Genomic DNA, 12,742 nt, shown 5'->3' with positions numbered 1-12,742 from the left:
TTTAAAGATTTCATTGAAATAATAAATGTGTATTTGTTTAATAACTACAGTTAGTAGCATCATGAAAATCAACTCTTTTCCCAGTTACTTTCTTTTGGGACCATGACTGACTACTGCTATGTTGTCCATGCCACAGTGGATATCTACACACCCATTCTCAAATGGTCTGCAATTAAAAATAGAACATAGAGTTGGGAGGAAGATGGGCTGAGGGGGCACTAAGTGAAGTCAGATGGAGGTAGTAGTTGACGTATATAATCAAACTTCATTGGATAGATATGTGGAATTCTAAACAAAAATAGTACTAAAATCATATCAAAAATTCTCTCCCTCTTCAGAAGAATATAGAGTAACTGCATCACTGCCTCCCACTCTGGACATTGTATTATAAAGTGCTTAAGAAAATGCCCCTTTTGCATCATAAGATGATATTAATATCCTAACCCCCCAGTGTCTCTGAGCTAACAGCTTTATACACAGTCCTCTCGATTCCACTTTTCACACATATTCTCCTGCTGAAGACTGTCTGTGTTATATTCTTCATTGTTTACTGAGTACTTGATCACAGGCCAGCCCAAATAAAGGAATCTAAAGGAAGAGGCTGCTTCTGAATGGCTGGTTGAGTCTGGAGAAGGGATGGGGAGAGGGAACAATGAAAAAGATATCTTGGTAGAGGGAACCATTAGGAGGTTATCGAGAAACCTGGAGCTAGGGAAATCCCCAGGAATTCACAAGGACGACACCAACTAAGACTCCTAGCAATAATGGAGAGGATGCCTGACTTACTTTTCCCTATAATCAGATTGGTGATTACTCCAATTTTCATAATAGAACCTACATCCGGTAACTGATGGAAGCAGATGCAGTGATCCACAACCAAGCACTGGGATAAGATCTTAGACTTCAGTTGAAGAGAGGGAAGAGGAATCACAGGAGCAAGTGAGGTCAAGATCATGAAGGGAAAAACCACAGAGACAGCTGACCCAAGCTGGTGGGAGCTCATGGACTCTGGTCTGTCGACTGGGAAACATGTATGGGACAGAACTAGGCCCTCTGAATGTGGGTGACAGTTATGTGGGTAGATCTGTTTGGGGACCCCCTGGCAATGAAATCAGGACTTATCTCAGGTACATGAAATGGCTTTTTGGAACATATTCCCTAGGATGGGATACCTTGCTCAGCCTTGACAGAGGGAAGAGGGGCTTGGTTCTGCCTCAACTTAGTATGCCAGACTTTGTTGACTCCCCAAGGGAGGCCTTACCCTCTCTGAGGAGTGAATCAGGGGTAGGATTGGAGGAGAAAGGAGGGGGAGGAAGGAGGACAGGGACTGGTATGTAAAATAAAAAAAAACTTTTTAAAAAATAAATAAATTAAACAAACAAACAAAAAATAATGACACACTTTTCTGTTTGGTTCTACCTTTACACACCTAGAAAGCTGCCTTTGGTTTTGCTTACACAACTGTTTTGTTTATATAAGGTGCTAAGCTCAATAACACTATTTCTTGTGTCCACATAGTCTTTAAAGACATAAATGTTTGTGTAAATGTCAGAGAACTTGAGAAATATTTCATAGTTGACACACTCAAACAGGAAAATAGGAACTTGTGAAACTTTTGAACATTAAAAATGTTAATACCTGGCCATTTTCACTTTTGAACAGAAAGTTTTCCATGTTTTTTAAATAAATGTTAGAACTGTGATATTAATATACAAGTAAATAAAAAGTATCTGAGCATATCCAATAATAACTTAAATTTCCATAGGAAGAATTATCTAACATAAAAGCTTTCTCACAGATTTTTGTATGATCTTGATTTTTCTATAATATAAATTGATTCCTATATACACTTCAGAGTACATCTATGACATCACAATATTTGTTTTAAATATTTCTTTATTTTCTTGTTTATTTATGTGTTTCCACCTGCATGAATTTGTGGGCACCATATGTGTGTAGGGTCTACAGAGGTCAGAAGGAGGCATCCAATAAACATCCTGGATCTGGCATTACAGGTAAGACACTATATGGGTGGCTTCTGGGAACAGAACATGCAGGAGCAGTAAATGTTCTTAACGGATGTACCATTTTTCTAGACACTACACAACATATATTTGAGTAACCGAGAGCACTTGCTTCTATGATAAGAAATGATAGCTAAGCTTATAAAAATTTCTTTATAATATGTAAGATAATTTTGTTTAACTTTGATTAGGAAACTACACTAATATCTTAATTGTCTTCTGAGTTATCAAGAGAAGACTCATTGAATAGAATGGTAAGGACATTTGTAGGTGGTTAAGAGTTAAAGGTAAAGGGGAAGAAAAAAAATCACAGGTTACTTATCAAGTTTTATAATGTTATTAATAAGTATTTTGCACGTTAATTAGCCCACCACTAAGCCTGGATGATGGTATGTAGTTTTAAGCAAATATGTGAAATGTAGATTCACTTGTTACTTTTCAATTTTGAATCAGTGAATTAATCCTGAACAGGCTAAGAAGCCCAGGTTGGCCTCAAATTCTAGATGCTGGCACCACAGAGTACTTAATGCAGCGACTATCATTATAGTCTACCAGGCTGCCACTTATATTTTTGATACTGCAAGATTTGAAATTATACTAAAACTTCATGATTGCTCAGGTTCTTTGTGTCCTGTGAGTTAAATTCTTATTCATGATTAACAAGTGCCTGAAATAAATGTGTACTAATAATTTGATAAGTGTTTCCTTTCATGATGAGTAAGATTTTCAGTCAGTCTGTCCCAGGTGAGTTTCATTTTCTATTCCATTTATTTTTTAACATATACTATCAGATGTACAATTTCATACATTTCGCATGTTTCATCATGTGCATACTATGAAATTATCACTACAAAAACAAAGTGTATATCCCAGCCCCAAAATTCCTATGACATACCCTACTTCATCCTCGCCTTCTCTTTTTTCCTATGAAGATTAAAAAAAAGTTTACACATACACGTAAGTATGTTATGAGTATGTATGTGGATATGTGTATAGGGTTTTAAGTCCCTGCTGATATCTGAGGGATCAGACGTCCTGGAGCTCGATTTACCTGCAATTCTGGGTATTGTAAAATGAACTCTGTTGTTCTGAAAGAACAGCAAGTCCCTTTAATCACTGAGATTTATATGTGGGTTTTTTTTTTTGATCAACATTAACTATTCTGAGATATATGTCTTTGAGTATGGCAATACTTTATTTCTTTCCTTAAGTAGTATCTGCATTTTGATTAATCATGCAGTCTTTGAGTGACCTTTGGGTTGCTTTTATATTTTAGGATATTAAAATAAAATATTTTGAACATTTGTGTGTCCACAACTTTGAATAGATGCACACTTTAATTTCATTGGACACATTCATGGGAGTGATGTGGAGAAGTCATGTTGTGCTTGCACATAGAAAGTGCAAACAATTGTCCCTGATATCCAATGCGGCCATAGCATGTTCTAGTCTCTATAGCAATGTAAGTGGGTAGCGTTGCTCCTGATTCTTTTCTACCATCAGTATGTCTGCCTTTTCTACTTTGTAAATGCAGCCTGGTAACTCACTGTAGTTTTAAATTTTGAAATGACTAGTATCAACTAGTTACTGGTTCAATTAACACCTGAACGTGGAGACATATATTTGAAGGAGAGGAGAAAGGAAAGAAGAAAATGATCATGGAGAAATGTCAAAGAAAGCTGCAGAGCAATGGAAGATAGAAACCATTCCTGGGCACAATGGCTAGTCATGATGAGAAGCAAGGACTATGAGGAAACAAACCAACCACTTACTACTAAGGAGTTTTTGCCTTTCTGGAAAAAATAGACTTCTAAGCTCAGAGCAGAACCTGATAAATGAGACTGTCAGAGATGAAGTGCATGCCAGACTTCATCTTTCATTGACCAAGCCAGGAGCCAGAGTGGGGAAATTAAAAAATGAAAATTGAAGGAGTATTGAAAATGAATATGAAAAGTTGTAAGTCTTACCCATTACTAAGAGTTTGGCATATGTATTTGGTTGGAATATTATAAATAGAAAGAGAACTAAGAATCTTATGATACTATAGGACTATGGATAGATAAGACTTCCTAACTGGAGAGATAATGGTAAAATTATATGCAGGTTATGAGCAGACTAATTGTCCTTCCTAGTCGAGAATTATGGGCAAAGAGTAAGATGCAAAGAGAGACTGATGTAACAATAGTGCAAAGAAGAAAGTCACTCAGAGAGAAAAGAGAGAGGCAGGTTGGCAAGACAAATCACTAAGGAGAGAGGGAATGGGTGCTTTTCTCACATGGAAAATATCTTGAAAAACTTATATTTGAATTTATAAGTCTCACAATATTTCTTCAGTTCATCTAAGGTGTTGCCTTCTTGAGGTCCACAGTCAATTATAGAGAATTTGCTCACAGAAACCAAAGATTGTCCATGATCTCTCTGCCACATTTCCTGTCCCCCATGTAATCCACTGTGATCTTGCAGACATCTCTGGTTCTAGAAGTAACTTGCAGTGAAATTAGTTATTATTATTATTTTTATTCTTTTCTTGTCTTTAGTTTTTTTTACAACAGAATTGAAACATTCAAAATTTCACCAAGACATGAAAGATTCTATTTTTTAGCCGAACTCCTTTTTTTTCCAGGCAGGACACATAAAGTTTAATTTCCTGACCTCTTCTACTGATGTATAGCAGTCATTTTTCCACAACATTAGACTAGGTAATCTATTCTTAGGGGAACCTTGTCAAGCCTGACTGATATTCTGCATTTTTCTTTCTTTTTTCAATTTTATTTTTTGCTCTTTTCCCTCCTTCATAGTTTCTGCTATGGAAATATGGCAATAATAATACAACATATATAGAAAATGGAATGCATTTACCAACCCATGATGCTAAGATGAAGCACGAGAGAGAAAGGTCAGGCTTGAAAATGAAATAAAATAGTACATTTGCATCTTGAGAAAAATCCATTGACTTGGTGACTAAGTTCCTGTCTGTAGAATGGTTTGAGTCTAATTTTCTAGTTTAAGATGAATTTTTCTGTTAGAGAAAAGTGCTGGCAATAACAGCCACAGCGCAGTGCTCATACAGAAGACACTCTGAGATACAACTGGGTTTCCAGTCTTCTAAGAGAACAACTCACCCCACTTGGTTCTGGAGACCACAGGGAGGCTGTCCCATTTCTTCAGGGCTGAGCACAGTACCAAGCAGAAAGCAGGCACAATCTTGATTGTCCCAACAATGCTCGGTACTTCCTGTTCTCCTCACTTTTCATACAGTGGTCTATCAGACAAAGGACAGAATGCAACATGTTCTTTTTTTTCTCTCTGGAGAAATAAGACACAGAGCATCTGTCAGATTGAAAATCCTTCTACTCACAATCAGTTTATGTGTGTTTTGAACAACTAACCTGGAAATGAAATGGAAAACGTGGAGGTTGGCTGCAGGAGGCCTTAGTCAGATCAGGCCAAAGGCTGGAGAGCAATGAGCTGTCCCAGCTAACTTTTATGGAATGTCTATTTTACTCGGACTTGGGTAAGTAAAACAAAACATATATCATGAACCTTTATGTTTGGTCCATTTTTACAATAGCTCAGAATACGACTGGGGTACTTTTCAATGCAAAGGGAGACCTTCGTACAAAACTTAACACAAAATCATGCATTCTTGATGTCAGAGAGGGGATGGCATTAGCCTCCTGTCACAGTAAAGACAGCCTAGCCAGTGCCTTGAGGTGGTTAGTGAAGTCCTCAGAGCCTTGGATATATATAGAAGAAAAGTCATGCTTTTGTTGATGAAGGGGCTCTAAGGAGAGAAAACTATACTCCCCCTGCCCCGCCCCCGCACATGCAAGTACTACAGTGAAACCACAGGAACCACTGACAGGTTTCAGGAGACAAGTCCTTCTTTCCACTCAATGTATTTCCCAATCCTATGAAGGCCCGTGCTGGTAACCATGGCTTCAACGTGGGTAAAGTTATGTTTGGGGGAATTGGGTTCCATTGCTAGAACGCTTTTCTCTAGACAAGTAATGCACTGCCCTTTTGTGTGTGTGTGTTTCCACTAAGATTCTATTTTAAAATTTGAATATGCAACAATAAATAACCCTGTCATATGCAAACTTTACGTGCATTTATTATTTCACTAGGTGAATAGAATTATAAAAACAATTATTAAAGTTATTTTCATGAAGGCTCGGTACTCAAATACAAAATGAAACCCTCTGAATGCTACCTGAAGGCTATATGGCTCTGGTAAAAATTTTTGGGTTTTAAGGAAAAGTTTAGATATACGTATTAAAATTTATTTAATAAAATAATAGACAATATTTTATTATACTGTACAAACATAGACAAAGCCCCTTTTTCCTCTTATCCTTAAGTTTTGCTGATTCACCTATTTATGTATAGTTGAAATGAATGTCTCCTCACAGTTAATAATCATCCTCAATTAACTCTCCCTCCTTTCCTGAGATGTCTTAGCAGAAGTAACAGCCATGTGCTCATGACTACACGTGAGTGTTGCCATGTTTGGTACTTCATAGTTACTCTAGGAAAGAAGCATCTAAACCAATTAAAACAATCAGAAAGCCAACATCATCCCTTCTGGCGTGACTGTTTGCTTTCCTGGTGTGGACAGCTCCTAACTTGCTTGGATATTTTAGTTCCATTTGAATGTGTCTTGTTCTCTGCCAGCTTTCCTCTTTTTTTTTTTTATTAAAATTAACTTCTTCTCTTATACAATACATCCCAACCATAGTTTCCCTCCCTCCACTCTCCCTTGTTCCTTCTACCTCTCTTCTCCCCAAGATCCACCTACCCTCTTCAGAAAACAACAGGCCTACAAGAGATGATATACTAACAGGACTAACAAGATACAATAAGACAAGGTGAAAACCCTAATATTGATGCTGGACCAGACAACACAATAGGAAGGAAAGAGTCTCAAGAGCAGGCAAAAGAGTCTGCTCCAGTCTCTGTGAACCCAGGTGAGCCCTGCTTAGTTGATTTGGGGTCCATGTTCTCCTGGTGTCATCCATCCCCTCCGACTCCTATAGTCTTTCTTTCCTGTCTTATGCGGGGCTCCTCAGTCTCCACTAGGTACAAGTTACCCCCGCATACAAATCTTCTCACCAGCTCAAAGCTGCTCTCATCACTTTTATCTAGGACTTAATTTTGTCCTTCCTTCCTTCTCCCCCACCCTCTCTCTTTCCTTCTCATTCCTTATTCCTTCCTCCCTTCCTTTCCTTCTTTCCGTTTCTTCTTCTTTTTTAAATACAGGGACTCACTATACAGTTCTGGCTGACCATGAACTCGCTGAACTGCATGGGTTGCTCTCAAACAAACCACAATACCCTTGCCTCAGCCTGCTGCCTGCTAGGATCACCAAGTTCTGTGATGCTTTAGACTGGATATTGGTGAAACTGAATTTGAGTCCTTGTACACACTCATAAAGCCGACCTATATCTCAAGCCTTATTCAAAGTTTTAAAGGAAGTTTCATTGTGTGGGCATGATTGATGAACTCATTCATCATGGATGACCAGCTCATTTTATTGCCTCTCTAATCTCTGCAGAGGTGGATAGGGCTGGGGTGAGGACAATGGTACAACTGGTTCATCTCATAGCTATTCCTGCGGCAACCAGCTTCATGCTTCAAGCTGTGACTCCTTAGGTTAAAACCTGGTATGGGTATGATGGAGAGGGATCTACGATGAATTAGATAAAGGCTGTCCATTTCTTTCTAACACTCATAAAGTTATAATCTTTTTAAAAGCCCCATACCAAGGACAATGGCCTAAGATCTAGTTCCTATTACATCACAGTGTTGGACAGGTCACAAATGCCATTCTTGTTCTCCTTTCCTTCCCTGTCCTTCCATTCGCTTCCTGGCTCTTTTCCTTCCTTCTTTCCTTTCCTTTCCTTCTTTCCTCTGCTTCTTTCTATTCTTCCTTCCTTCATTTCCTGCCCTTCCTCTACCACTCCCTTTCTTCCATTCTCTCCATCTCTCATTTCTTTTTTCCTTTTGTTTCTTCCTTCTTTTCCTGCTTCTCATTTTTGTTCCCAGTTACCAAGAAATGAGATATCTGGGAAAAATCAAGTAAACTTTTATCTCAAGTCTATTTTCATATCTATTTATCCACATACTCATGTAATTAATGACCAAAGGCTACATCTTTCTGGAAGAGATGAACTTGAAATGAAAAAATGTTAACTGAAAATTAGTAATATAAATGTTTTCACATTTGAAATGAGGTGACTAAAATATAATCATTGCTGAAATAAATGCCTGACTCATCTCAACATAAATCTGAAAGTAGGACTGCACAATGTGCGTTCTGTTAAATGTGTTTAGTCATAGTTGTTGAATTGTTTAACGGATGAACGAACAACTGAAATCTATCTACATTCCAATTACAGTTAATTTATCTTGGCCCAGGACCCTAAATAACTTGGGGTTTCTTCAAAATCAGCTTCATATCAGCACTTTCCCTCACTGTTGCCAGTAATTACAGTTGTCAGCCAACACATTCTCTGAAAAGACATTAAAGAAACTGATACTAAAGAAGTTTTGGATATTAGTATATTGTTGTCTGTTCCATGTAAAGAGCTTCCTTGTCATCGATGATAAATTCCACCTAATGAATAAACCAACCAAAGAGCAGACATTGCCAAAATGATGCCATAATGGTTAGGTTGGTTATCAACTTAATAGGGTCTAGCATCACCAAAGCAAAAAGGCCCTGGTCCTATTTGTGAGGGAATTTCTACATTAGCTTAATTGAGGTGAAATGACCCACATTAACTATGGATGCCATTATCCCATGGGCTGGGGCTCAGGATGGACAGGATATAGAAATAAAGGGAGCTGAGCAGCACAATTCACCTTCTCTGCTTTCAGATGCATGTACAACACGACCCTCTAGAGATTTCAATTTCCTGCCAACATGACTACCCCTCCACAATACAATGGACCCCCAATCTGTGAGCCAAACCTTTCTTCTTGTGTAATTTTTGTCAGAAATTTTTATGCAACAGTGTCAAGTAATTGATACAGATGCATTGATGAAGAACACTAAATAAATAAATGCTTATTTATTTATTTATTTAAGCCCACTACAGGTGAAACAAGCTTGTGGAAGGAAAGCTGGAATAGGAAGATTGTCTCCTGGAATGATGAGTTACAAGTTTAGATTTAATTCATCATTTCTGGAAGTGTTGAGACTGCAACAGGACATGAAGTCTGACCTTCCCTCAGCTTTAACTGTGTGGAATTGTCTTTCTTTCTACAGAGAGAGAGACAGAGACAGACAGAGAGATAGACAGAGGCAGTAAGACAGAGAGACAGAGACAGAGAGAGAGAGAGCTGTGACAATCCACAACTGTCTCCAGCTTCTGTGGTTTTCCATTAGTGGAGATAGCATACATATTCTTTTACGGAGACACAGACGCTGCTCTCCCAGACTACCGCTGTGCTATTCTGCATGTCGGATGATTCACTCATTCAGAGAGAGGCTGGCAAAGGTGGTTAGAGACTGTTTTAGCACTTTATTTGTCCCAATTATCTTCTCTGACTATTAGGGTGAATGGAACATCACAGACATTGCTTATTGCAGGCGCTGTATTCACTAATAACACTGTTGTTTATTACAGCAGGCATGCTGCATGCAGCCAGTTCTGCTTCTGTTAATCCCCATGGCTCCAACTTCTCCCTTTCCTTTATCTTTTTCTTTTTTTTTTTGTATCCTAAACAAATTAGATCTCACTGAATCAGCCAGGTTTCCCATAGCTTGTGATTCTTGGGATGCCTTCTTGAATTTGCCTTGGAGTTGATTGGTTTCAGTCTGAAAACCCTAAAGAACAGAACAGGGCATACCCACCTGCAAGACTGACTCTCCAGCCATATTTCAAGGGCAAGTTCCTGCCTTAGCACTTCCTACCAGGTGCCAGCAACCTGAACTGTGCACATTCCTGAAACCATCAGAAAACAGAGTGCTGCAAATAGTTACCATTGCATCCTTTAGACTTCCCCAAAGTCCTCTTCCTCCACACACTGTTTTAGAGAAGCATTCTCAGGGAGTCTACAGGGCCTGAGGCCTGCTGAATGTGTTTTAAAAAACACATTCATTTGGGCCTATAGGAAATATGCTATCCTGTAGTCTATTATGCCTAAGCTATGTGGAACTTTGAGACTTCTTTCTGAGTCTTCTTTCTTGCATGGGTTTCCTGAATCCCTGCGCCCTTAGCTTTATTTAATATACAGTGAAGTTTATCAATATCAAACGAGAAGAGAAATGCCTCAGTTATGTACAAATCATGTACCATCGTGGACCAACCAAACCTCTTCCTTGTAGGGCATTTGAAATCCTGCCTATCCAGAGACCCATGGGTTACAGGGTAAAGTAGGTACGGGTAGATTCTGTTTAGATTAGAAAGAGGCAAATAAATGTCTTGAGGAAAAGTAGGTACTAATTCACTACCGAGGGTCATGGGAATCTGTGTTTCAAACTGTACCAGAACCCAGGTCATCAGGAGCACCAAGGACTACATTTTAGACATACCCTGGATTTGTTTGCTATAGATGGAGAGGGAACCTAATAGGAGAAGAAAAAAAATCTAGTCTTTGGACTCATGAAGGATGACTTTTTCAGTCTAGAATCTTCCTTCATTTTTAACTTTCATGTATAAACTTATTTATCCTGTATGAGTGTGCATGCCATTGGGTACACAGTCATATTTGGGGATGTACACATGTGTGTGGTGGCTAGAAAACAACCTCTGGTGTCTTCCTGGAAATGCCACCCATTTTTTTTTTTTTTTGTGAGACAAGGCTTATAGCTGGGTGGCTGACCAGTGAACATCAGGAATCTGCCTGTTACAGTCTCCCAAACAATAGGATTACAAGCACACACCACCATATTGAGTATTGTTTATTTTTTCCTTATAATCTACTCTCCAGAGATCAAAGGTTAGTTCTCCAAGCTTGTCAAGCCTGTGAGACAGCACTTAACTGACTGAGCTATCTTCCCAGACTCCTAACTACTTTTTGAGTTAGAGTTTCCTCTGTATTAAAAGTGGGGAACTACTTATCAGAAATAAATAATACCTACAGTTGTTGATAGTAGTAGTAGAAACCATAGTAGAAGCCCTCTGTGAACCCTGCCATTTTGCATACTAGAAACGGAGGTGTGGAAACTGAGAACATATTTCTACTCTACCAGTGATGTGTTTTTAATGGAAGTCAAGACTGTTATCTTGTATTTAAGTGCACTCTGCTTTACCTGTCTGACACTGTAATGTGTGAAAAATAGAAAAGCTCAGACATATGGCAGAGCATGAGGAATTCATCATGGATGAAAGAAACTAAACAAGAAGGAGATGAGAATGTTAGATAAACACCCCAAATCCACTGGAATGTGGCATGAACAACTGGGAAGACATCAAGGAAGGACAGAATTCCAGGTGACCTTACCCAGAGACAGCAGTGATATAGTATAAAGATGTTATATCTTTTGAGGAGTTTGGAGGCAGCATCTCATGTAAATCAAGCTGGCCCCAATCTCCCTATTTATGAGTATAGCCCTGGACTTTTGATCCCTCCCTCCTTCTACCTACCATATGCTGGGAGCACAGTCATGCAATTGGATTGGTATTACGGATCAGAGCCAGTGATTTGAGAATACCATGGAAGCACTATATTCCCAGACCCAGCAAACATATTATAAAAACATCTAAGCACCGAAAATGAAGGTTTATAATTTGAAATCTTCACTGCAGCAGGTTCGGGCCTTAGTGACATTTTTGTCAGCACTGGTAGAGACCTCATCTTCATAAATTGAGAGATGGGGTACTTCAGATACTGAAGCACAGAGTTAGTGGCTGGTAGAAAAGTCCAGAAGTTAGTAGTGGTGTTTTTTTTTTTTTTTTTTTGTCTCAAAATGTGAATATGAAAATCAGTCATTATCAGCTGATACTGTGCCTGCAAGGAAGCAGAGAATTCCCCAGGGAGCTCCTGGAATGGAAAGTGTGAGTGATCATACAATGGCTCCAAAGAGAGGGCTGAATTCTAAAAATGTCTCAAATTTTAACCAAAAATGCAGTTTCAAGGAAAATTACATGATTCAAAACTTATAAACAATGTACAGTGTCTAAAACCAAAATGCAAAGAATAAAAGTTTCCCCTGAAAACAGGAGACATGGACATGTAAAGAACATGAGAAAATGAATGATACATCCATTTTCATATTTGGAAAATACCTTCAATAAAAATTAATTGTACAAATAACAGATAAGATCATCAAAAAGGATATTAAGTCACAACTTTACTATGTCTAAAGTTTTAAAAATCTGTATAAAGCAAAGAACAATGAGACCACAACCCACAGAAACGGAGAGGCTATATAGCAGTGGGGGACCCTAGGATGACTATGGCTTATATAAGTTTTGGTTCTATTCAATCACTGGGCAAGCCTCAATGAAACATTTCACTATCACTATTAGGATAAGAATTTATACTGTATCAAGCTGATAATAGAAAATTAAATAAATATATAAATAAAAATGAAAAAAAGTCTGTGTGTCCATGTGTCTGTGTGTCTCTCTGTGCATAAATAAATGAAAGTATCAGCAAGGGAATAGAAAGTACAAAATAATAGAAAATTCAAAGCTAAAAGTATAATAACTAAAACATCATATTTTCTAGTTGGGATTAAGACAACTTTGAAATAGTATGAAGAAAAG

At 38.2% G+C, this 12,742-nt stretch overlaps 1 long non-coding RNA gene across 5 annotated transcripts in view; it reads right to left on the bottom strand.

Moving 5' to 3' along the window:
- Positions 1–12,742, bottom strand: part of LOC128112611 (uncharacterized) — a 235,094-nt gene that overhangs the window by 148,498 nt on the left and 73,854 nt on the right. Inside the window, exon 1 of one of the 5 annotated variants that reach the window (XR_008219057.1) lies at positions 5,147–6,337. The exons of the other annotated variants lie outside the window; for them this stretch is intronic. This is a non-coding gene — a long non-coding RNA (uncharacterized LOC128112611). Of the gene's footprint in view, positions 1–5,146; positions 6,338–12,742 lie in introns of those variants that run through there. 5 annotated transcript variants of the gene reach the window in all.

This window comes from Peromyscus californicus, unplaced genomic scaffold (genome assembly GCF_007827085.1).
Source record: "Peromyscus californicus insignis strain IS unplaced genomic scaffold, ASM782708v3 Scaffold_17__1_contigs__length_78620276, whole genome shotgun sequence".
Lineage (NCBI taxonomy): Eukaryota > Metazoa > Chordata > Mammalia > Rodentia > Cricetidae > Peromyscus > Peromyscus californicus.
This window is presented reverse-complemented; position numbering and strand designations above follow the sequence as displayed.